We start from the raw sequence: 26,146 nt of genomic DNA, 5'->3' as shown, positions 1-26,146 counted from the left end.
TCCTTTGAATAAATGCTATATTCAACATGTACCTTATTGCAGTTGTATGCTCCAAGTTTCTTGGTTCTATTAATATTAAACGAGAGCATAACAGGGAAATTTAAAATTAAATTAAGAATTGATTTTTTAAAAGAACATTTTAAAATCTCCTAAACATTTAACCAAAAATTCTTTTAAAAAGGGGACTTAGTAGTACCTGGCATGAAAAGAAGATGTACAATAATTTCCAGTATTATAGAATAAAACACTACTTTAATCATGGTTGTCAAAACCCCCCTCAACTTTCGAGTCAAGAATGGTGTCTGTAATAACTTGATTGAAAGGAGAATTACAAAGTTCTCAATATAGTAAGCTGTTAGATGTGATACATTAAGAATTTACATGACACAATGGCACTTCTCTCCTTTCCTTTATATATCAAAATCATTACTACGTTAGTTCTAACTCTTCCACAACAGAAAAAGAAGCAACTTTTCCTTTTCCCCTTGCATATAAGAATTACCAGACATGATGAGCCCGGAGGGGAAAAAAAACTATAGGGACTTGCTCTGCCTTTTGCTTTGATCCAAGGCAAGTATGAAATTCTCATTAGCCACACCCTTTCCCTAGACACTGGCCAACTCAGCTATAGCTAATTTGAAGATTCACAGGTGCAGCAATAAGAGCTCGACAGGAACTGACAGATTGTGGCTAATTTTGCTGTATGGAACACCTGTATAAAAATCAAATTTGTGTAGCTTTCTCTTCAGGTAGATGGAGCCAAGGAAGCAAGATAGTACATGAAAAAGATTAGAGTATAGCCTGAGGGACTTATATCCTAGGAACACCCCACTCCCACACACACACACACACACATTTCCCTTGTTTTGTGAATGTATGGTTTGATTTTTGACACATTATAATCTGCCTGGCAACTGACTCCCCAGCCCAGCCTCTGGCTTCTTTACTTTTCATTCCATCCAGGAAGAGCACACACCAACTGCTGAAACTTCCTTAGCCTGACGAAGGGTTTTTGAACCCGAAAGCTTGCTTAATAACTATTCTCCAACTATTTGGGTTGGTCTAATAAAAGATATCAAATTCACCCAAAGAACCTTGTCTGCCTGGTTTCCCCAGAGGCACCCTGCAAATCTCAAGTTCTTGGACTACAACCATTTTTAGCAGTCATTAGTAATAAGGTTCACAGTGATCTCATACCCTCTATTTCACAGATTAAAGGGTAACTACCCTGGCTCTGTTAATAGTTTATCAGTTCTCTATCTCAGGAGCTTCTCTTTAGAGTGAGGTCCCAGTTAAAGGGCAGGAGGAATGGTTATTGTGGTTCTGTAACAACAGGCACAGAGAACAAAAGTTATAGTTGGTATGCAACCCTTTTCACATCACCACCACAAAACCTTAAATAGAGGACATTAATTAAAGCTGGTTAAAGAGCAAATCCACAAAAGGATTTAGGCATTTGGTCCCCAGAGTGGAACATAAAATCCCAAGTGACCCACCCAGGCTGCCTATGCAGCATTTAGACAGAGTTATAGTTTGCCTGTACTGCATCAGAGAGAACAAGGCTAAGCATATCCCATTTATAGCCTGCTCACTATATCTATGGACACGCTCCAGAGTCATTAGTTCACCCATCAGGCTGTTCTGGAGTCACCCCAGCACTTCCTAGATCTTATAGGAACTAAAGGCTTGAGACTAGGTAGTAGAGATGAGCAGGAACAACCTCATAAGTAAACTTAACACTCTGGAGGGTTTCCGAGGACTCAAGTGGGAAGGATGCATGCTCTGAGAAATCCCCTTCAGATCCCATACAGACAAGCTCATAAGTATCTCAGCAAGAGATCATCAGCAACCAGGATGCCTAGTAAGGAACTACTTAAAGTTAGCACAACTAATTGTACAATCTTCCTAGAGAGAAACAGAGTTCAGGTAGAAAGACTTAAATCTTACTCTTCAGACACTGTACCAAGGGCAGCTGGGAGATGCTTCTGTATGTTTGAGATCCATAATCTAGAACCCTCTCATAGGTAGGCATCTATGACCTTTCTTTCAAAGAGATGAGCAGGGCTAACTCATTTCGTTTTACACCTGACTGAAAGCAAACATGAGCCCCTCCATTTATAGAGCCCCTTAGTGTTCCATTCTCTCCTCCATTAAATCATTAGGTGTTGCTCTTCCCACCTGAGTGCTCAAACCACTTGGTTTGACAATCACATTATCTCTTGTACAGCCTTATGACCAGATGGATCTTAAATTATGTATTTTTTTTCAGCTTCATTATAAGGATGGAGAGTGCTTCCTTACCCAGAATAGTCTACAGTCTGGCAGGTAGCAACCTCTCTAGGGAGATTTGATACCAAATCCCTTCAGACAGTGGGAAAAAAATGAATCTCCAACAACCAGCTCAGGAACTGATTCCTTGAGAACCAGAACATTGCTTTGTGGGGCAATGTTCTAGCTAGTAGGCTATTTCATAAAATGGATGGCAGCATTTTTTTCTCCATGTGTTTTAAAAGCCACCATTGTTTGCACCTGCTGTTTTGGTATATTATAGGCACTCTGACAATACAGGAGAAAATACTGGTGAGGATATTTGAGAGGGCCCATGTGGTGCCCATCTTCAAGAAAGGGAGGAAAGAAGACCTGGGAAACTACAGGCCAATCAGTTTGACCTTCCTTCTATGACCAGGTGGAAAAAAGGCAAGAGATTGATGTCATATATTTGGACTTTAAAAAAGCCTTTGACCTGGTGTCCCATGATGTCCTCATGGAAAAATTGGGCAACTGCATTCTTACCTACTCCACAGTCCAATGGCTAGGGAAATGCCTCTGAGGTCAGACCCAGAGAGTGGTAGTTGATGGAACTAAATCAGCATGGCACTCGGTGACTACTTGTGTCCCCTAAGGCTCTGTTCTCAGACCTGTACTCCTTAATATCTTCATAAACTATCTGGACACTGGTGTCAAAAGCAAACTGGCCAAGTTCACTGATGACATCAGACTTTGAGGAAGAGTCTCCACACTTGAGGATAGGCTGGTGATCCAGGCTGAACTCTATAGGCTTGCAAGGTAGGCAGATGAAAACCTGATGGCATTTAATACAGAGAAATGCAAGGTGCTCCACCTTGGGAATAAAATATAATATAAAAACCACATCACGCTTATAGGCTTGGCAATGCTACACTTGCTAGCACCATGAGCAAAAGGGACTTGGGGGTCATGATTGACCATAAGATGAATATGAGCCACCAATGCAATACTGAGTGTGAAAAAGTGAACAAAACTCTAGCTTGTATCTACCGATGCATCTCAAGCAAAATGTCATCCTCCCACTGTACTTGGCCTTGGTGAGGCCGCAGCTGGAGTACTACATCCAATTTTGGGCTGACCAATTTAGGTAGGATGTGGCGAAGCTTGAAAGAGTCTAGAGAAGAAACATGAGCATGATCAGAGGGCATGAGAACAGGCCCTATGAAGAGAGGTTGAGAGCTATGGGACTCTTCAGCCTGGAGAAGCGCAGGCTCGGATGACTTGGTGGCAGCCTGCAAGTACATAAGGGGTGTGCATCAGGATCTGGGGAAACACATGTTCACCAGAGCACCTTCGGGGATGACAAGGTCCAATGGTCCCAAACTCCTGCAAGACTGTTTTAGGATGGACATAAGGAAAAACTGCTTTACTGTCTGAGTCCCTAAGGCCTAGAACAAACTCCCCACAGAGGTGGTGCAAGCACTTACTCTGGACACTTTCAAGAAACATTTGGACGTTTATCTTGCTGGGATCATTTGACCCTAGCTGACTTCCTGCCCTTTGGGAAGAGGGCTGCACCTGATGATCTTATGAGGTCCCTTCCAGCCCTAATGTCTATGAAAACTATGAAATCTATGAAATACATATTGGGATTGCATGGATTTATATGCAAGCATGTTTCTGAAATCTGTCTGTGCCTCAGTCTGAGGGAGGTGCTAAGCAGCCTTCTTACAACTGATGTATTTCTACACATGTGTAGAAGAAAAGCAATCAGTTGCCTTGGAAGGCACTTGTAAATGATAACTACAGATATAAAAGGTAAGACATTTATGCAAGTTTGAATCATAAAAAGAGCTGAGTAAAGATTTTCAACACTACATTATGGGACCTAGGTTTGCAAATTTGCAGGTGCGTAATTCCTGTTTTTGCACTGGCATTGAGTTGAAGAGATGGGCTGAGCATGGGATTGTATTAGCAAACCATTGATTGAATCTTTCTAAAATGACCATCAGCTTTTACAGTGTTTAAAAGACAGTGATTTGTGATAGCAGCTGCCCTACAAAGTTAAGAGGAAGGCCCATTACTGCAGCCATCCAGTTAGGAACAGGTAATTCATAGCCTAACTGAGTGATAAACTTAGTCACTTTTCACTGCATTTAAGCTGGACCTTTTGATTTTTTTCTCCCCCCCCCCACAAACACCAGAAATAGGCTATTTGACTTTTAAAACACCTAAGTCTAAATATTTTTATTCCTTCTTCCATACAGGATATGCAATTTCAAATGGTGACAGAAATTTAAGAAAAGGGGGAAAAAACCCTTGAAGTGGGCTGCTGGAGGTGAAAATGGTATACAAAAATGTCATCATTGGGGGTATGGCTTATGAATTCCATTATCTTAATAAAATATGGTATAAGTCTGTTGGTCATCAGCCTGTCAGGGACACACTTCTAACTGAGAAAATGGGTTAAGAATGTGATCTCAAATTAGAGGTGACCTAGAGATCAAGGGGCTATGGATTTATTTAATAAGCTTTGTCAACATCAAACCATTCCTAAGAAGGAATAAGTTCCGAGGTGAAAAGATGCATGTTTATAAGGTTAAGCAGGGCTCCGTTCGCCAGAAGATGGACAAGTAACAGGATGCCTTTCACAGGAACCTGGTAGGCAAAATTATAGGTAAAGAAACCGCCACAATCACGGATGCTTTTAAGGTCATCAGCAGTACTCTAAAGCCCAAGGTAACTGGAAATGAACCAAAATATGTGTCAAGGCTTCAGCCACGTGAAAACTTTCTAAACCTCCTTCATCCTGGCAACACAGTGTTTTCTAAAACACTTTTTTGAACTTGAGGAAGACTGCTCTGAACTCCTTCAACAAGCCTAAGACAATGGAAAGGGACTTGAGAACTGGGTGTAACATTTGGTAGAGATCTGAACTCCACAAGATCTGTTTTTGTTGTTTTTTTCATCTGTGCATTTCGATATCAGATATCCACTGTCTAATATCCCCTGCTGTCTGTCTATTCAATGAAAATGTCCTTGATTAGGTTATGCCATTTTCATTGCAACTTTAAAGGATTTTGACACTGGGCAAAGGTGAAAACTGACAATTGATTTAAGTATTAAGATTCCCATGTTCATTATTTTTAAACTATTTTGACTGAATATGAGTTCTAAAACAGCTGCTTCTACTAAACCCTGAAAAGACAATGTGGAGTCTGTAACATCATACCACAGGCATGGAAATGATTGTAATATTACAAATTCAGAATGATGCTTTCACTGTAATACCATTTTAACAAAAGTATCTTTGATACCAACCAGAGATTGAAAGGAATATTATGAAAAGCAATCTAGAAAAAGAACACTTGAGCTTCTGTAATGCAAATGGCTTGGTTCAATTGCTGACGAAAATAAAACCACAGTTAAATACCAGCTCATATAGAAGCACATTGTTTGCTGAAGATGCTTCTATTTTAATGGATAAACAATATTATGACTGTTGAGACAGGATAGTAATCACACATATGGCAAGGGGAAGTCTTCTTTTTGGGTGTAATTTACATAATCATAGAGAATTAGGCTAGGATTTTTTAAGGAACCTATTGAGGACTGGTGCCTAACTTACCTTGGCTCTTTTGAAAAGCCCAGTTTTAGTAATCATTGCCACAACCTAACACAAAATACCAGTCTTATTCAGGACAAAACTATCACTGAAGCAGCATGGAATGTTTTAACTAAGGAGAAGCTTCGGGATTTATCCAATGGTAATTATAACATTTTTTTAAATGTTTGTAAGGAAGAATGCCCTGTTCTTGTCACTTTTCTAGCCTAGTATTATTTAATTCTATTTTGATTATCACAGCAAATATTCACATTTATTATGTCTGAAATTACCATTCTACTCCTGGCATATTTTAGTTTTGAGTACAAGAGGGCTTTGTTAGTTGATTGCGTCTGAGTAATTGAGAGAGATGCCAGCTGGCTGAGGTCCAGAAAGTCAGCATGGGACCATGTCCTGCAAGTTGCTTATATGAACAGTAAAGGTAGGATCGTCATACCAGCAAAACATATAAGCAGTGTGAAAGCTTCCAACTTAAAAAATAGTTTCAATGCATGGGATGGGTGCTACATCTTTAAATAGCACAGTGAAAAGGTAATGGTGGGGAAAGGGTTGCAGTATGCTCCCTGAGCTACTCTGTTGATGTTACTGAGCAAATATAGCTTCTTGAGTTGTTTTCGTTTCATCAAAATCATGATACTCTTGAGTGTTGGCAAGGAAATATCAGGTAATGAGAATGCAGTGAACATGCCTTTCATCAGCTGAAAATCTTTAATTGTAATTGCAGCATGTAATGGTGTAATTAGTTGTCTAAGTGACAGGATAGGCTTGAATCTATCCTACTGTTTTGCAAAAAGACCATTAAGTTTCCAGAAACCTTTCTTTAGGCTATATGAGTTGCAGTAAAAAAATGGAACAAGTTGGAATTTTTTTAACCCCATGAGTGTTGACAGTGCAAGTCTCAGGAAAAGAGCAGCAAGGAGTCACTTGAAAAATCCTATGGACTCATGGCAAACAAGATGAAGCAGATAGGACCAAATTCTGTTCTTGGAGGTTTGTAAACAGCATTCACTGAACTCATTAAGAGCAGCATTCATCTGGAGAGGGCAAGAACCTCCAAGGAAAGCAGAAATGAGGTAATATTTTGGAAGGTGGTAGCTGATGCTTTGCTACTACCATTGCCAACATAGCCCTGGCAAATGTTGCCCAACATCACTGACTGCCTTAATGTTGTCAGTTGTCTGAGCCCAAGAATATTAATAGTTGGCCCATTTTTGCATGTGCTCTTCTTCCACCTCTTGAATTTGGATTTAGTATGTTACTACTGCCAAATACTGTGTCAAGTCTCAACTCATGCTTCAATACTTAGTGCAGTGTCATGTTAAATTCAAGCACAGGTGGTAACAGAGGCCAGTCAGATCTAGCACTGTCTCTGCAACTCTTCACCTTCTGTGCTCCCTGGCTTTACTCTTTTCCAACTAAGCTGTCTTCCATGCTATCTCCAAATATGCTTCTAGGGGGCATGGAGCCAAGTCTCAAATTCTGCATCAATATGGTCTGTTTTTCACCTGCTTCTGCTTGGAATACTCTATGGGGGGTTCCTTCTTGGAAATTTCCTTGTTAGCCAGTCTGAGCCAGACAAACAGATGTCCATGAGAGTCATTCATATACATAAAAACATAAGTGCTGCCACATAAACTATGCTGGCAAGGACCTGAAAATGTATATTATTAATATATAAATTCCATGACAAAAATAATTGAAATTCTGAACAGAATATGGCCACTGGAAATCCTGAAGAGTCTGGGTAGATAAAAAATGAAGTATATGAAATGCAGTTCAACTTAATTAAAAGTCTACACATACTGAACCTGCAAACAATGTATAAGCAGAACATTTACTTAATCTGAATGTACTTCAGTGTTAAGTCAACAGGCAGAATTTTAATCATTAAACTAGACTTTGATTGGTGATTCCAGTGCTGTGCTGAAGGCAGCTCTTTATTCCATACCAAAAACCCCAGAGACAGTCTTTTAGTCTATTGCAGGGACAAAAGTATATTGTACTTACAGGGGAAAAAACAAAGTGCTGTGAAGAATGTCAAGTTATGATGAATTCAGAATGCAGTGTCTTTTCCTACCCTTCTCTCTATTCTCACAAGCTGAAAGTCATTCTTGTTTCTCAGTATATTTGGGCAGGTATTCCTTTAGGAAACAGTTCTGCAACCCAATAAAATCTCTCTCATTCAACTGTAAAGAGTTAGCAAGTCCTAGCAAACCCTTTTTAGATTCTTTTATAATAGCATTGCTAATATACTGGCTGTGTGCCTGTTTGTGTTTGCAGTTTTCTTTTTTTCCAATGCCAGCTTCATATTGCCATAGGAGGAAATCTAGCTTATTTTAATATATACTTTTTTTCTTTCTTAAAAGAACATTTATTCTGCCACCATTTTTTCTTCACCTTATAACAAAGAAATTGTATCTCTGTGGATCAGACAGCTCTGTATCCCAAAGCAACTATTACCTTTGTGTAACTGCTACTGTAAGGATGTCTTAGTAATTGTGCCAAAGTCATTAATTTTAACAGGCCGATTTGTATATCACAAGGAAATGATTTTCAAAGCTTTCTCTTCAAAGATGTTTTTCCCTTCTAGTATAGACTTACATTTAAATATTTCTTTTTAAGCTACCAGTCTGGGTATTGAATATCATTAGGGATAATTACACTTTATTTCGATGTATGTTTGGAAAGATTTATAGTAATATTTTGAAACCCTTCACCTCACTAGCTAAGTGCTAATTGTTCCATTGCTTTATATGAAACATGGGCAAGGGTTTTTTTTGTGTAAATCACTGTAGCTATCATATTTTACTACTTATCCCTGAAAGTTCCACAGTAAAAAAAAACCCTGCTATTTAAATGTTTTAGGGAAGACTGGAGAATTTTAGTGTAAAAAATCTTTGATATTAAGGAATGTATTTTGGGATGGTTGCAGTTGTATTTTTTATGTAAGTGTAGATTATAACTCCCAATTCCCAACCAAAGGAAACAATTTAACTTTCTGCATCATGATTCCAGAGAGATTGCATTTACAAGTCATGCTTTCCAACCTTTTAGTCTGTGTAAAAGAAGTATACCTACGTAGGTTTAAAAAAATAAAGGACATCAACTGGTAAAATCATTGCAATTCAGTAGAGGTAAATTTCCATTTGCTTAGGATTTGAACCTCAGAGTTAGTTCTTATATGTTATAATATTAAAGGATAAGAAAGTCACGCCTGAACAACTTGATTTTCTTCTATGATATGGTGACAGGCTCTGTGGATCCAGGTGAGCAGTGGATGTGATATGCTTTGATATTAGCGAGACCTTTGACACGGTCGCCCACAACATCCTCACTGAGAAGCTAAAGAAATACAGACTAGATCAATATAGTAATACTGGAATACTGTAAGGAAGATACATAAATGGTTGGATTATCATGTTTAGTGAGTAGTCATCAATGATTCAATGCCCAGTTGGGAGGAGGTGTCAAATAGGGCTTCCCAGGGGTGTGTCCTAGGTTTGGTATTATTTAACTGATATCTTCCTTAATGATTTGGACCAGGATCTGTCCATCTGAAAACTCACAGACAGGATGCAGCCCATGAGGAGTTAACATGCAGCCTTTGGGCTCCCACTAAGCTGCTGCTGCCTATATTGCTCCAGCTGTAGCAACAGAAACTTGGGGGCCCCTTGCCTCCTCCAGTTTCTGCTGCCTGACCCTGACCCAAGGTGTAGGGCTGCACAGCATGGCACAGTCTGCAGTGCTGGGGAACTCAGCTGCCAAAATCACTCATGAGACATGGTGAGTTGTGCGCAAGGTGGTATACTGCATGGTACAACAGGGTGAGCGAGCACCTTCCCACCCACTATGCAAAGGAGTGGGGGAAACACCTGTCTGTTTGCACAGGATGCAGCCTGGGGGGCCCATGGGCAGTTGCAGTGTGTAACTCCTGCTGATGCAGCCCATGGGTTGCGCAGCCCCCTGCTATTTAGAAGTTGGACAGCCCTAATTTGGGTGATAGGATTGAGTGCATGCTTAGCAGACTTGTGGAGGACATCAAAGTGAGTGAAGTTGCAGAAACTCTGGAGTGTAGGGCTAGGATCCAGAATGATCTGGAATGATTGAAGTGGTATGGAATCAATCAGATGAGATTCAGCAATGACAAGTGCAAAGTCCTGTACTTGGGATGAAATAACTATGCGCAAATACAGACATGGGAATAACTGTCTAGGCTTCAGTACTACAGAGAAGGACCTGGAGGCTAGCGTAGACCATAAGCTGAATATGAGCCAAAAGTGTGATCTTGCTGCAAATAAAAGCCAACAGCATGCTTGGTTGTTTTAACAGGACTGTCTCAAGGGAAGCAATATTTTTATTCTATTCAGTACTGGTTAAGCCTCAGCTGGAGTATAGTGTCCACTTTTGGGTCTCACACTGAAGTGAGGATTTGGACAACTTTGGAACAGCTGCTTGGACAAACATGATTAGAGGAGAAATAGGACTTATGAGGAAAGGCTGAAAGAGCTGAGGTTATTTAATTGGGAAAACAGAACACTAAGGGGGAATTTGATAATAGATGTCAAAGACCTGAAGGTTAATTATAAAGAGGATGGAGATAGATTTTTCTCTGTGGCTATATGGGACAGGACTGAGAGCGATGGCTTCAAACTGCAGTAGTGGAATTTTATGTTGGAAATTAGGAAGAACTTTCTATGAGGGTAGTTAAACATGGGAACAGGCTACATATAGAAGGTGGGGAATCTCCACCCCTGGAAAATTTCAATAGCAGGTTAGGCAGACACTTGACTGGACTAGTTTAGTCAAAGATGCTGCTGCTTAATGAGGGCTGATGGGATGGCCTTGTGACATCCCCTCCAGCCTTACTTTCCCATCTTTTTGGTTGCTCCCATTTCTTTGCCTGAAAATCTTGGTTGAGAATATTCTAATTAGTTGGGGGGGGGGGGTTCCTATTAGCATACACACTATTAGAGATATAAAAAAAAACTTTTAAAAATCAAGAGCAATTTTTTGTATATTAAAAAACAAAACAACAAACAGCTTTGTTTCTCTCCTTTCCTTTTTCATTACCTTTTATCTTGTTAGTATTCACTTTACCTTGTAAGTTTTGACCTTTCATCAGTGTTTATCAGTGTTTGCATTTTCCTTCCTTTCTATCATTTTCATCCTTCTTAAAAAGGCTTAGTATTCACTAGTACCATCTCATGGACTCACTATCCATCTTAATTTTTGGCAGTGTTCATAGAAGTCCAGCAGTCACTACAGTTGATTGCTATGCATGGAATATTTCTTTGCTAAAGCCCTCTCAAGGAGGATTGGTAAAGTAAAACATTCTTCTATATTTTATAATTGTTATAAGTTATTTTTATTTTGGCAGTGTATAAAGGCTCCAGGCATAGAGCAGGACACTCATTATCTGAGACACAAATATCTAGTTACCCAGTGTATAGATACATAACCAAATGCATCGTTCCTTCCTTTGACGAGCTTACACTCCAAGTATAGGACTGTGATAGTTACATGTGTTCAAGCAAAATAATACAGCTTTAAGAATGAAGCTGTGGCATTTATTTTCAAATCAGGAGATTCTGATCTTGTAGAAAGATTTTGTGGTAATCTTCATGAGCTTTTAACCTTTAGCAGGTCATAATTGTCAGCTGTTCAGCCATGACAAAATTTAGCTAGTATAACAGCAAGTCATCTGTAGTCTACATAGCAGTACACTACATTATGAAAACATCATCTGGCTAGTTTAGGGCTTCACTGACTAAAGAAATTCATGCTCTCATAGTCCCCTGGTTACACAGGATCAATGAGCTTCACTATGACAGCAGACATGAAGTTATGTGAGTAATTACTGTGGCTTTCTCGCCTAAAAGTGAACTGCAAAGCAAAGATAAAATGAAAATTGAGTTGAGTTCAGGAATGAGTAGAACAACACCCATTAACCAAGTGGTAGAAGACACTGAACCAAGAAATATATATTCATTTATTAAAAAAAAAGTATTTTTGTAAAATATTATTTTACTAATGACTTCCCACAATGCAGCATCCTATAAAATCTGATTCTATTGGTAGTATGTAACTTCTGAGATAAGTTATGCCACAGAAATGAAGGTCACTAACCTATAAGCTTTGACATAGATTTTGCATTGGACCTGGGCAAAATATTTTCGGCAAATGATTTATTTAGACATTTTCTAAAGGATGTATTTCAACTTGTCATTTCTAAATGAAATTTTTATTTTCTAAGTAACAAATCTTTAAAAAAGTTTATATAAAAAAAAACAAGAAAGAGGAAGAGGAAAAGAAACACTGAGATAACAGATTAAACAAAAAATGGTTTGCTTGAAAATGAAGGATAGCTCTACCAAACAGAGCATGAGATCTGGAGGCTAAATCCAGTAAATAAAAGTGGGTGAGGAACTCTATGTGTCAGCAGTACAGATTTCTGTAACTCAGATGCATGTACAGAATGAAATTACAGCTGCCATCACTCTGAAGGAAAAAGATGGAAGGCACAGGTACATCTAATGCATAAGGATTATAACTCTTCTGTATAGTGTCTGGGAAGGTAAAGCCATAGTGTCAGGAGTGGGGGACTCCTCCACTGTAGAAGACTTTTTTGGTCCTCCTAACTAGCAAGCTTATAAGAGCTAGTTCTCTATAGCTAACTCTCTGTACCTAACATGCAGTTTAGCTGGTTGCACTTATTGGGAGAAATGTTAACTAATAATAGGAAAAAAGCTTATTAACACTTCATCTTATGAAAAACAAATTGTAAACATCAAGTGCTTATAAGCTGCTCATTCTTCTGAAGATGCAATTATAATGAAGAATGCTCATTCAACTGATAAATGAAATAAATAACATGTTCCCATTGGCTAGAATAGATGTTGTTTGAGAACTAAATTAAGAACCCATGAAGATGCAGGATTTCTGATAAGATGGTAGATATCTGTTTATAATTTTTTTTGCTGCTTTATACAGAAATACCAAATTGTGGCCAGCAAGAAAATGGAAGCCCAATATGGCCCTAAAATATATCTTATCAAATGACAGGGACAGGTGTTTAGGTTGCAGGAAATACTAGAGTATGGATAGAACTGAAATCATTGTAGGGAGTATATTATAGGTGTCTTCCCAGATTATGAGTACTTTCCATTTTAAATCATAACATTTTTAACTGATATTTTTATAGATTTTGCCAAGGTATATTGAATAACACATAAACAAGATATTTTCACAAAGTTTACAGATAGGGACCTACCCAAATTGCAATTGCATGGGTTTTGTGGAATTAGCAAAATTGGGTGATCTCCATGAAATCAGGAGGGAAAAACACTTACTAAAAATAGAATGCTGGCTCCCCAGTGGGAGCCAATAATCCTCCCAGCCACGCGGCCTGGCATGAAGACAAGCAAGCAACATGGCTGCCAGCCCTGCCCCTCATGGCTGACTGGCTGAGAGTGCTACATGTTGTGTGGCCCTGCTCTCTCCACCAATCAGTGGTGAGGGGTGGGGCTGTGACAGACAACACTCTCAGCCAGCCAGTGGTGATGGACAGGACTGTGGGGTGGACAACCCTCTCTACCAACCAACTGTGAGGGGTGAGGCCACGTGCTGATATGTATGGGTGTGTTCATGTATGCAGGCAGGGACAGTGTGTGTGTGGGGGGGGGCGGTGGGCAAGGACTCTGTGTGTGTGTGTGTGTGTGTGTGTGTGTGTGTAGGCAGGGGCAGCATGTGTGTGTTCATAGGCTGAGTCCCACATGTACAGCCCACCATACACACACACCACACCCACCTTGCACTGTCACACATGGAGACCCCCAACATCCCCTCACTCACCCCAGGTACCCTTTCCCCCATGAACCCCATATCCCCCCACATCCCACATATCCACACACACACACACATGCTCTTTCACCACACACACATGCTCTTTCACCCCACACCCACAGCCGCTGACAAACCTATATCCACCTCCCACAATATACAAGAATAAGACTTAATTTTAAGCTATTGTGCAATCACCTGTATGTACACAACACAAACGCATGTAAATTAGGACAATTTTTTTTTTAATGAAATTAATAAATGCTATTGGTGTTCACTTCTTAGAATATAAGTTGGTATTTTTCTGGTTCTGAGATGGCAAAACCTCTTGCTGGAAGGAGTACTTCTGGGGGTAAGGGGAGGGACTGCTGGTGGCAAAAGTCAGGGGTTAGGGGGCGGGACTTCTGGTCACAAGATGGTGACCAGGGGCAAGGCATCTGTCAAGGGATGGGGCTACCAATGTGGCCTTTGACAGTTTGCCAAAACTCAGTAAGCAGCCCTCCGCCCAAAATAATTGCCTGCCCTTCCTCTACACCAATCCAGAATTGTTTCTTGTGGAACCCAAGATTTCCTATCTCAGGGGTGGGCAATTATTCCAGCTGCTTAACAAGTTTTGGTGAGCTGTTGAGGGCTACAAGGGTAGCTCTGCCTCTTGATGGGTGCCCCATCAAGGGGCAGAGCTTGTGGGGAATATGAATCTCCCCCCAAAAATAAAAATCCCACCAAATGCATTCAAGAGTGGGGATGCCGCGAACACGGATTAGAATGAGTGGCGACCAGACGTCCCACCCCAACCCCTGATCTTTGCCACTGGAATTTCCTCCCCTTGTTCCTGGAAGTACTCCTTTTGGGAAAGCTACTTGCCATTTAGGAACTTGAAAAAAATATATACTAAATGTAAAATTCTACAATAACATTTTTAAATTTTATTTTTAAAATATTTTGTCCTGATTTGTGTATGTTTGCATGTACATAGAGGTGACTGAATAATAGCCGTACTCTTGTATATTGTGGGGGGTGGGGTGGAGGCGTCTGGGGGGGTATGGGTGAGTAGGTATGGGGTTTGTGGGGGATTGTGGGTGTATATGGTGTGTGTGGGGGTGTGTTCATGGGGATGTGTGGGTGTGTGTATGGGTGGGTATGGAGTTTGTGGTGGACTGTGGGGTGATTGGAGGGGTAGGGTGGCCTGGGGGTGTAGGTGTGGGGGGTGTAAGGGAGGTATGGGTGCATGTGTATGGGGGGGTGTGGGACCCCACTACAAACATGCCACTCTCACACTCTCCCCCTGCATTGCACACAGGCCCTCGAGGCACTCACAGCCTGCAGCAGGCAGAGCCCTCAAGTAATGTGTGGTTCCTGTGAGCCCCAGGACTGCACATGGCCAGGCCACTGGCTCCATCACATGGGGTTCATGTGCCCAAGCCCTGCACTGCAGGAGGAAGACCTGCATGATAAAGCTGGTGGTGCAGGTCATGGGGTTCAGCTGAGGTGGCAGGGAGAGGGCTGGAGGCAGCCCAGCTCCAGAACATGGAGCTGCCCACCATTCCCCATGATTTTCATATAGCAGTGAGGGTGGCCGGACCACTGATTCCATCATATGGGGCTCCCACTGAAGGCATGTGGCTCAGGCAGAGAACATGGAAATGTATTTGAGCCCCACACGATGGAACCAGCTGGACCCCGTGACTCTGCCAGTCTGGGCTCTGTGCTCCTGCCACCCTGACTCGGGTCCCTACCAGCCACAGGGCACGCCCTGTACTCCCGCCCAGTTGCCACTTTGCTCCTGCCTGCCACTGCCACCACTCCCCCATGCCTGCCCACCCACCCACTGCCACCACCACTAGTTCCCCCATTCTGCCCCATCACCACTTCCCCCTGCTACCACTGCCACCCTCCCCCTGCAGTTTCCCTACCTTCCCACCCTGCCTGCCCACCAGCCTTTGCGCTACTGCTCCACCTGCTGCCACTGCCATTTTTGCTGCTGCTGTCACCCTTCCCCTGCCCACTGCTACCTCTTCACTACCTGCAGGGCCAGGGTCAGGACCGTCGCACAGGCAAGGGTAAAAGTACAGTGCACACTGCCCCTGCAGGAGTGAGTAGGGTTTGGCCCCCTGCTAGCACAGCAGAGGCAGCCTGGTCCCGAGCCAGATGCAGTGAATTGGTAGGCACCTGCCTGTGGGCTGGATGAAATAGCCTGCTGGGCTGGATCTGGCCTGTGGGCCATATTTTGCCCATCCCTGTCCTATCTGTTAGTCATTTATTTTTAGGGGAAGTGGAATATTTCTTCAAATTTATGTAAAAAATTTGACTTTTCACAACCACAAAATAAAATCATGCTAACAGTTTCTGTCCTACTTAAAGTCAGATTAACCATTCTTTACATCAAATTCACAAATTCATACAATTTACAAACCTGGTGAAATTTCATTTCTGGCTATCAGCCAAATGTAATGATTAGTGGCAAATTTTCCCTTTTACTTACATGAAAGAAAAAACTATAATAATCACAATTATTGAATAATTATCTCAGCTACAATTAATTACATTTTATGATTAAGTAATCCTGCACATCTGTCTTAGTTACACTTCATAATCACAGTTGAGATTTCATAATACAATAGAGTATTTATGCATTTTCAAGCTCACAGTGAAGCATAGTGCTTATTATTACTAATAATCATTCATTTTCTCCCATGTAAAATTACTGAAGGATAATGTGGATTAGGATAAAAGATTAAATCTAATGATGCTTCCTTGTGGCTACAGGAAAGATGAAGATCTCCATCCAGACCTTATACCATTGAAATGAAACACTTTTCATGAAAAACAGTTACACAGCATTAGAGGGTAACATTAGTTTGATCACCAGCTTGACAGAATTACTTAGGTCCATACAAAAGAAAATATCTTTGCTTGCTGCAGCATTTACTTTCATGTTAACTAATTATTTAAATAATCTAAACTAGGAGAAGTTAGAAAAATGCATGCCTGTTCACCAAGATCCTGATTTGAGAAAGCAGAAGGGAGGGCTCCTATGTATGTGCTCAAATGCTTTCTTGAATGCTTTGGGCAAGCTTTTAACTGGTGTGTTCTTTATCTTTCATTCCTGTTTCCAACACGGATAATGTTCTCTAGATACTTGAAGGGGACTGTGCAGCTATAACTTCTGAGCACTCCTGAATTTTTGTGCTTTCTTCCATTTGCCACTTTCTTGTCACTCTCATCAAATACCCGTTCTGCATCATAGAATCCTTTGTCATCTTTCTCTTCTTTCCCCCTCCCTGGCTTAATCCTTATTATCTCCCTTCCACCACAGTTCCTGCAAAGTCTACCTGCAATTCTTCCTTTCCTAAGGCCAGTCAGTCTCCTTACTTTTTCCATCAGTACAAATCTGGATCCCACATCTGCATCTCTCTCTGCTTCCTCCCTTTCCCCTTGGGTGATTTTCTCCCAACCCCTATTCCTCATTCCATACTCACCTTCTTAGTTTCCCATACCCATCCCTCACTATTATTTCCATATGTGACGCTACTTCTAATCTCATGCTCTTCCTAATCTCTGGCCTCTCCGGAACCTTCTCTTCCTCTCTCTACCAGCTCCACATATAAAAAAATATATATATTGGTCATTCACAGTTTCTGCATACTCTGCTCCCTTCAGTATCTAGCTCTCAAAGGGATCTCTACAGATGACTTCTTTTATGGAGGCATCCCATGACTTGGATTATACTGCTGTGAGTGTGAAGGTGGGATGATTAGGTCGAGTGTTGGACATCTAATTTGTTCCTGCCAATCCTAATGTTCTTCCTTCTCTATCTCCTTCCCCCACTTTCTCCTCTTTTGAAAAGTACTGCATTTGACTTCTCTCTATGCCATGCTGTTTTCCACCCAACCCCTTCTTATTTCTCAGCTCTTTTTCTCTTCTCAGAACAACTTTCCACTTATAATTGGTGACCTCATTGTCCATGCTTATTACTTGAGTGACTTCTAGCTGCTATGGTTCCTTATCTTCACTTGTAGGCCTGCTTTAATTTTTCCCCTCACCAGCAAGAGGACTCCTCCTTCTCCCTGTCACAGATGCATTTGTTTTTCTTTATGTAACCTCTCGGTTTGCTCTAGAGACCACATCTAAGCTTTCTTTTTGATCTCTTTTATTTTCTTTCCCTTTTCTTGCTCCTTCTTTTTAACCTCTCAGTGTACTCTTGGTCCTTTTTTATAATGCAAATATGCTTTGATGTCTCTCATTTTAAAACACCTTTAACCCCACTTACCTCACCAGCTACTACATTTGACTCCTTCTTCCTTTATCTCTAAATGAACTGAATGTTTACAATCTGGAATTTATTGCCTAGCATCTCCCCTCTCCAATCCCATCCTTAACCTCCTCCAATCTGGCTTCTATCCTTTGCACTCAACAGAAAATGGTCATGTCAAAATCCATAGGGACCAGTTCCTTGACAAATTGCAGAACCACCACTCAGTCTTTATTCTCTTTAGCCTATGAGCTGGAAATGTGCTCCCGTTTAGCCTATGAGCTGGAAATGTGCTCCCCTTTGGTTTTTGTGGCTCTTCCTTTTCCAAACTTTCCTCTTAACTCTTTCATCATTCTTCCAGGTCTACAGGGAGATACTCCTCATCTCCTCTCAGCTCTGCATGAAGGTTCCAAAGGACTCTCTGTCCTTGGTTTTCTTCTCTTTTCCCTTTACATAGTTTCATCTACAAGCACATATTTAACTACTCCCTATATATGGACATCTCATAAATTCAGCTCTCTACTCCAGATCCATTTCCTGTTGAAACCAAATTTCTTTAAGGATGACTAGCCATCACCTCAAGGTGACTGTAGCTAAACAAGACTTTTTATTCCCTACCAGTTCTCCCCGCTACCTTTTTCCTTGCTTGCTTTCTATCACATAGATCTGTAACTGAGGCATCATTTATTATTTGGATCTCTCTCTAAGCTTACAAATCCAGGCTATATATAAACCCTGCATATTATTCTTCCATAATATCTGAGGGGGAGACAGATTTTTTAGGGTGATATCTTTTATTGGAACAGCTATATAGTTGGGATAAAAATAGATAAGCTTTTGAATGTAAGACATTCTTCATCAGGTCTCTGATTAACAGGGATCCTGGTTTTCTCTGATAAAAAAATCACAACTTCTCCGACAAAAAAATTGCAAATTCTCTGACAAAACCCCCCAAATCCATTATTAAAATTAAAAGTCCCCTGCATCCCCGCCCCAGCCCTGTTGGTGCCCCCAACTCACTCCCCAACTCCCCAGCCCTGCTGGTGCCCCTCACTCACCCCCAAAGCCATCCCAACTCTGCTGGTGCCCCTCATTGCCCCCACAACAGCTCCTCACCCTACTTGTGCCTCTTTCCCCCCTATAGCCCTTGCCCCCCAGCCCTGCTGGAGGGGGCCCCAAGGGCTATGGGGCCGGGGCCCCAAGTCTGCAGCTCCCTGCCTGCAACAGCAGACAGCTGCAGCAGAAGCAGCATGGAGCCGGCTCCCCCACTACTGCTGCCTGCTTGGGTGAGGGCGGGGCTGGCTCCCCCCAGCCCTGACGGTGCCCCCATCCATGACCCGCAACCCCCCCAGCCCTGCCACAGGGGCCCTCAGCCCCCTGTAAGCCCCACTTACCTCAGGCTCCAGGAGCAAATAGTGGAACTGAGCTGAGCAGAGCTGTAGCTGACTGAGCGCCTCAGGCCCCGCCCTTCCCCCTCACCCTTCCCCTCTGGGCAGAGCTTGGGGTTTCCCACCCTGTTGGCAAACAGCTCTTGTAGGCTTGAGCTCAACCACCCTGCAGAGCTGTTTGTAAAAGCAGGGAAGCTGTGGGATTCTCTGCTAAAAGGAAAAATCTGTGTTTTCTCTGATAAAAAAGGGAAATCCGTGGTTTTCTCTGTTTTTCCGTGGGAAATGGAAAACCAGGATCTCTGCTGATTAATCACCTGAGGAAGAAAGTCTTGCATTCAGAAACTTATCCAATTTTATCCCAACTATACAGTTGGTTCAATAATCATCCTAAGAAAGACTTGCCTCCTTGATAATTTCTGGACCATCACAGGTATAACACCCCCCTTACACTAACATAATATTTGAGAGAGCGTCTTTCTTATCATTCATACATTAAGACTCTCCTCCAAGCTCTAATCATCTCCTGCTTAGGCTATTGCAATATCCTTTCTATGGCTTTGACAAATGCAAATTTTTCTCATTTATATGCATCCAGAATGGCCCTATAAATGTGTTCCTAACCCAACCTTTGACTATCCCCCAACACCTTTATTTTATTTTATTTTATTTTATTTTATTGTTTCCCTATCCTGCCACTCCATTCCCTAACAATTTAATCAAAGCTGCTTGTTTTCACTCTCAAATCTCCTCACTACTAGTGCCCTCCTGACCTCTCATCTCTCATTTGGAGTCAAGGTCAATCCCTGCCTGTGATAGTTACATGATATACAAGCCTTGCTGCCCACTGTTAGATTCTCAAACAAGTATCTTCCTGCTTTTTTCTCTGTTTTTCTTGACTCTTGGGAGGACCTCCCTGCAAAGCTTCCTCCTTCGGATTCCACAGTAAATGTCTCCCTTACTGTGATGACTTAAGAAAAAAAAATTGCTAATAGTTAGACTGCAGATGCGCTATATCTACTGTCTGATCAATACAATTTCATAGTTTCCATGTACTTCCCCATGTATCTGAATCCATCTGTTTTCTTTGTCTTGTGCATAGATTGTCTGTTCCCTGGGGCAAGGTCTAGTTTTTGTTCTGTATTTGTGCAAGGCCTAGTACAATGTTGTCCTGGCTTGTGACTAGGGATACTGCAATTGAGAAATAATAGCTAACAATCCTGAAAGCAAGAAGAAAGCCAAAGAAGTGCAAGTACTTGTGAGGGGTTGAAAATCTTTACTTCCTTTCTTATGCATAGTAAATGAGGCAGAAGGTTTTGTGAATGAGTGTAGTGGGTATCTTATGCAGTGAATGCAAGAAGGGGTGAAATAAACTGTTTAATTACCTTGTGTCTGGCATTGTAAATGCCATACACTTCTTGAGGTTAAAGAAAACCAAACCAAATTTCCCCCCTTCCTCTTCCCCCCACCAAAAAAAAAAACCAAAACAACCCAACAACAACAAGAAATCTCTTCTGCAGACTTCCTCTGTTTGCAGGAGCAAAATGTCTATATACAGACTTCATAAAAGATAAGGAGGCCTTGGATATTGTCAAGTACTTCTGAATTGTGCAATTATTTTGTTTTAAAAATAAAAATCGAATACATTCCATTTCAAATCTGTATATTATGAAACCCTGTTATGAACAACTTAATATTGGCTAGTCAGGTTACATAAAATTGTGATCTTAGCTAGTGAGTGTGCATACAGCAGTTACACTTAGATCGACCTAACCAGGGTTAGGTCAATCTAAATGCCCAGATGTGCAGGGAAGTTAAATTTGGTAAGAAAAACCCAGAGTGCCTTATCTAAGTTAGTTCTTCCTGAATAGGTGCACTGATTTAAATCAAGATCAGGTTACCCCAATCTAGGAAAAGGGATAATCCAATGTCATGAATATCTGTACCCATCATGTTTGCAGCATAGCCACAGGACTGGGAAAGTACCCCTCAACCATAATTGGACTATTTTAAACCTCCTGACACCTTCTCTGACTGGGCAATCCATTCCCCCTCATGGACCTACTAAATCCCACCACAGACCTGCTCTTTCCACTACACGAGGTACTTCACTGCTTTCGCCACATGACTCCCAGAAGCAGTGAATGCATAGATTCATAGATGTTAGGGTCAGAAGGGACCTCAATAGATCATCGAGTCCAACCCCCTGCATAGGCAGGAAAGAGCGCTGGGGTTAGATGACCCCAGCTAGATGCCTATCTAACCTCCTGGCATGTACACACCACTCCCAGGAGCAGTGAACTGCTGCACACTCCTGCTCCTGGTCTAGTTTCAAGTAAGATGTCTACACCTAGACTGGGTCCAGCAAACACTTGCTTGCACCTGGAGAGGCTAATATTGTCTACATCCTCTTACATATCCTACCTTATTATGTGACTTCACCCAGCCTAGCCTCCTTGTCTGTCTTTCACAGCTTCACACAGATTCACAGATGTTAGGGTCTGGAAGGGAAGATCATCAGGTCCAACTCCCCCACACTTGGGCAGGAAAGACTGCTGGGGTCAGATATAAAGATGAATCAACTCTGAAACTGTTTTATGGCAAGAAGAGCTTCCAGGAGGGATTTCCTAGAAGATCTAACTTAGATCTTACTTAGATAAGGCTTTCAGGGCAACTTAAGACCAAGAGCATGGCATAAATTATTTTATGGGTCTGTATAGGAGCTGACTGGGAAAAAAATAGGTAATATTTAATTTATGGAAAGCAAAGCTTAGTGTTTTACCCACTGTTGTACTCATGTATGGCTCTATACTTAACTGTGTGCAATTCCTGCTGCCTGCCACATTCTGACCGTGAGAACTAGAATGGTTTTCCTGATTATTTGATTACTATACCATGACAACAACTGTTATGAATACAAAAGCAAAACACTAATAAAACATATATAACCAGAAAAAAAAATGATTCAAGGTATACTCTACTCCAGTCTCTTTTGGCTCAGTTGTGATAAATTGATAAATGTGAAGCAGCGGTGGTTTGACTGAAGATGGTATTAGAGTCAGAAGAAGTGGGACCTATTTTAGTCTTTTCCACTCAGTGCCTTGGGTGGGAGTGGGCACAGGAGTGGGAGGGAGGGAAGTCTCTGAATTTTATTATGCCTCAATTTTCTTGTGTGTAAAATGCTGTTTGAAGTGCCCTGAACACTACAAATGAAAAGCATTAAGAACTTCTCTTGTATGGCATCTCTCTTTTGGTAATGTTACATTATGTATTGGATTTTTGACATAGTAAGCGGTTGGGGTAGAGACTAGTATTTATTATGTTTGTGCAGGCCCTAGCACAATGGGGCCCATGACCTTTATGCACTACTACAATGTATATGTTTATTAATAGAAAATTAAGGTTGTCAATTAAGCATTCAAAGCAGGGGAATGGTAAAGTTACTGATAAATATTTGTGCCCTTAACTTCAGCATTTCTTAACTTTGGAATAATTAATTTATAATGTTAATTTTTCCATTAAAATAAATTTTAAAAATACTGAATAAGTATTTATGACTTCTTCTCTGTGAGCCGAGGAAACATACTCCAAAGGAATTTCTGCTAACAATCTTGTTCTGTGCAAATCAAAATATAAATAAGAAAATGTGTGTAAAGCTAGCTTTTCTCCCTGAAATAACAATGTATTGTAATTGCACAGGGTGTATGATTATATATGAGCATAGCACTCAAGCAGAGTGACAAGTCACTTATATATTTGATAAGTTTGAAATGAAGGGTTTTATTTTCTTTTGATGCATGTTCCATACGTCAAGAGAAGAATATGCCTTTAAATGTAGTGAAATGCAAAGTAAGTTATACATGGTATGTGGGGAGCCAATATGGGACACTTACAATGGACTTTGGAATATATAATATTTTTCTACAGACTCTCTTTTTAGTTTATTCTTTTAATCAGGCCTTTCATCTAGTGGCAACTGCTTGCTTTCATGGCAGCTGTAAAATTAACTCTGAGGGTAGTATATATTTACTGGCTGTCTTGCTCCACTTATATTCCATTTTCTTTTGATTTACCCTTGATCATGCAGAGTGCACCCATTTATGCTCTGTTTTTTAAAAGCACATTCCTCATGAAATTGTTCTTCAATAATGCTACTCTGTCTGCTTCAATGTTTATAAAATATAGGTTTTATTATACGTGTATTTTTTAATGTAGACATGGTCTACTGGAGAAAAAAAGTGGTATTCATTTGAGCTCTCTGGGAAGAGGATTGGATGCACTGTCTTATCTCAATGCAGGGCAGGCTTCCTTACATTATATCTTTGTAAATTACTGGAGCATGAGTTTCTCATGCAGAAATATGTGTATGTTTCAACACCAAACTGCACAGGCAGCCTTCCTGATTTGTGTATTTTCTGTTCCTTTCCTTTTTTTAGGGTGAACACAGAAAGCTACATGGGAGGGGGAGTTTACAAAGTCATTAATACTCTGAACTTAAAAAACTCAAACTTCATTCTAATATAACACTGAAAAATTCAAGTATAGTTGTAGAATATTTGTATTGATGGAATACAGATGAAAGATATTTTTCCATTTCACTTTTATAGTCAAAGCTATGCTCATTTATATAGTGTAGTATCCCAAAAAGATTTAATTAGCACAATTATTTTTTTCATTAAAAAAGGTAATAATTATGGCATTCACTCCATAACTGATGACCAATCCAGCCATGATAAGGCTCCAGAGTGACTTGAGTGCCCTACTCTTCCAGTCTGTCACAGAAGGGACTAATACATATTCAAAGTATAAAATCTTCCACTCCTGTCAAGTGAGATGCTTGTTTTGATCAAGGTAATGACCTGATACACATGAGAAGCACCTGGCAATCTGTGGTCTTCCTTCTCTCCACATTTGTCAAATGATTTGAATAGGAGCAGGTTCAGAGATATACTTGGTACATGAAAAATAAAACAATATTTTGGCCATTATAAGGTGTTTGTTATTTTTGTATCATGTATAACTTTATTATATATCTATTAGTGTCTTTTCAGTCATTTTAGGTATTATTATTATAAAAGGCTCATATTTTCAAATAGACACAATCACTTCATGTGTCTTGGGTTCATCACCTTGCTGCAACTGGTTTCGTAAACTTGTTAGCATTCTCAAGAAAGAGCTCAAGCATTGAATGGGATCAGAGACTTGCAATCCCTTTTCTAGCCTTGCCAGTATTGACAAGCAGCTTTGCCAGTACAGGTAAAATCATGGTTATAGGATAATTTTTGCAGCTACTACTCTGCTTGCAATCAATGGGAAATTCCAAGAAGGCCTGTTCTTAATCTTGTCCTCAGCTGAAACTTAGACAGATAATCCTGGGGACTTTGTAGTAACCAAAAAGCAAAAAAAAAAAAGAAAAGAAAAAGTCTCTAGGGTATCATTAATGGATATGGAGAAGGGTAGGGCAGTAGGTACCATTGCAGAGGGGCAGAGTGCAGCCTGTCCTATTTTGATTTGGCCGAATCTGAATCTGAAGATTCGATTCCAATTCAGAGAATCAGTGATTTGGCCATAGACAGAGCTTTATATGTTTTTTCTACATACCTCGAGGTACCAGGTGTGGCTTGTGAACACTGTGATGGTGAGGTGGATGGAACGTCTCACAGGAGTGTGGTGGGGGCCCCCACCCGTGTGCTCAGTGGCAGACCCAGAAGTGGATCAGAAATACTTCTATGGAACTTTCCATCCACCCCACCATCTCAGCATTCATGAGCCAACTGGTACCTTGAGGTATGTAGAAAAAAACATATTAACCTGTGTCTATGTCTGAATTGCTGAATCTCTCTGAATAAAATTGGAAGCTTCCGATTTGATTTGTAGAGATTAATGGCTCTCCTGATTTGATTCAGATTTGACCATTGAATTCAGCCAAATTCATAGATTCATAGATGTTAGGGTTGAAAGGAACCTCAATAGATCATCGAGTCTGACCCCCTGCATAGGCAGGACAGAGTGCTGGGTCTAGATGACCCCATCTAGATGCTTATCTAACCTCCTCTGGAAGACCCCCAGGGTAGGGGAGAGCACCACCTCCCTTGGGAGCCCGTTCCAGACCTTGGCCACTCGACCTGTGAAGAAGTTCTTCCTAATGTCCAATCTAAATCTGCTCTCTGCTAGTTTGTGGCCATTATTTCTTGTAACCCCCGGGGGTGCCTTGGTGAATAAATACTCATCAATTCCCTTCTGTGCCCCCGTGATGAACTTATAGGCAGCCACAAGGTCGCCTCTCAACCTTCTCTTGCGGAGGCTGAAAAGGTCCAGTTTCTTTAGTCTCTCCTTGTAGGGCTTGGTCTGCAAGCCCTTAACCATACGAGTGGCCCTTCTCTGGACCCTCTCCAGGTTATCCACATCCCTCTTGAATTGTGGCACCCAGAATTGCACGCAGTATTCCAACTGCGGTCTGACCAGCACCCGATAGAGTGGAAGTATCACCTCCTTGGACCCATTCGTCATGCATCTGCTGATGCACGATAAAGTGCCATTGGCTTTTTTGATGGCTTCGTCACACTGCCGACTCATGTTCATCTTGGAGTCCACTAGGACTCCAAGATCCCTTTCCACTTCCATGCCACCCAACAGGTCATTTCCTAGGCTGTAGGTGTGCCGGACATTTTTCCTCCCTAGGTGCAGCACTTTGCATTTCTCCTTGTTGAACTGCATTCTGTTGTTTTCTGCCCACTTGTCCAACCTGTCCAGGTCTGCTTGCAGCTGTTCCCTGCCCTCCGGCATATCCACTTCTCC

The sequence above is a fragment of the Alligator sinensis genome, unplaced genomic scaffold, assembly GCF_000455745.1.
Source record: "Alligator sinensis unplaced genomic scaffold, ASM45574v1 scaffold392_1, whole genome shotgun sequence".
Taxonomy (NCBI): Eukaryota; Metazoa; Chordata; order Crocodylia; family Alligatoridae; genus Alligator; species Alligator sinensis.
The sequence above is the reverse complement of the archived record's forward strand: the minus strand, read 5'-3'. Positions refer to the sequence as shown.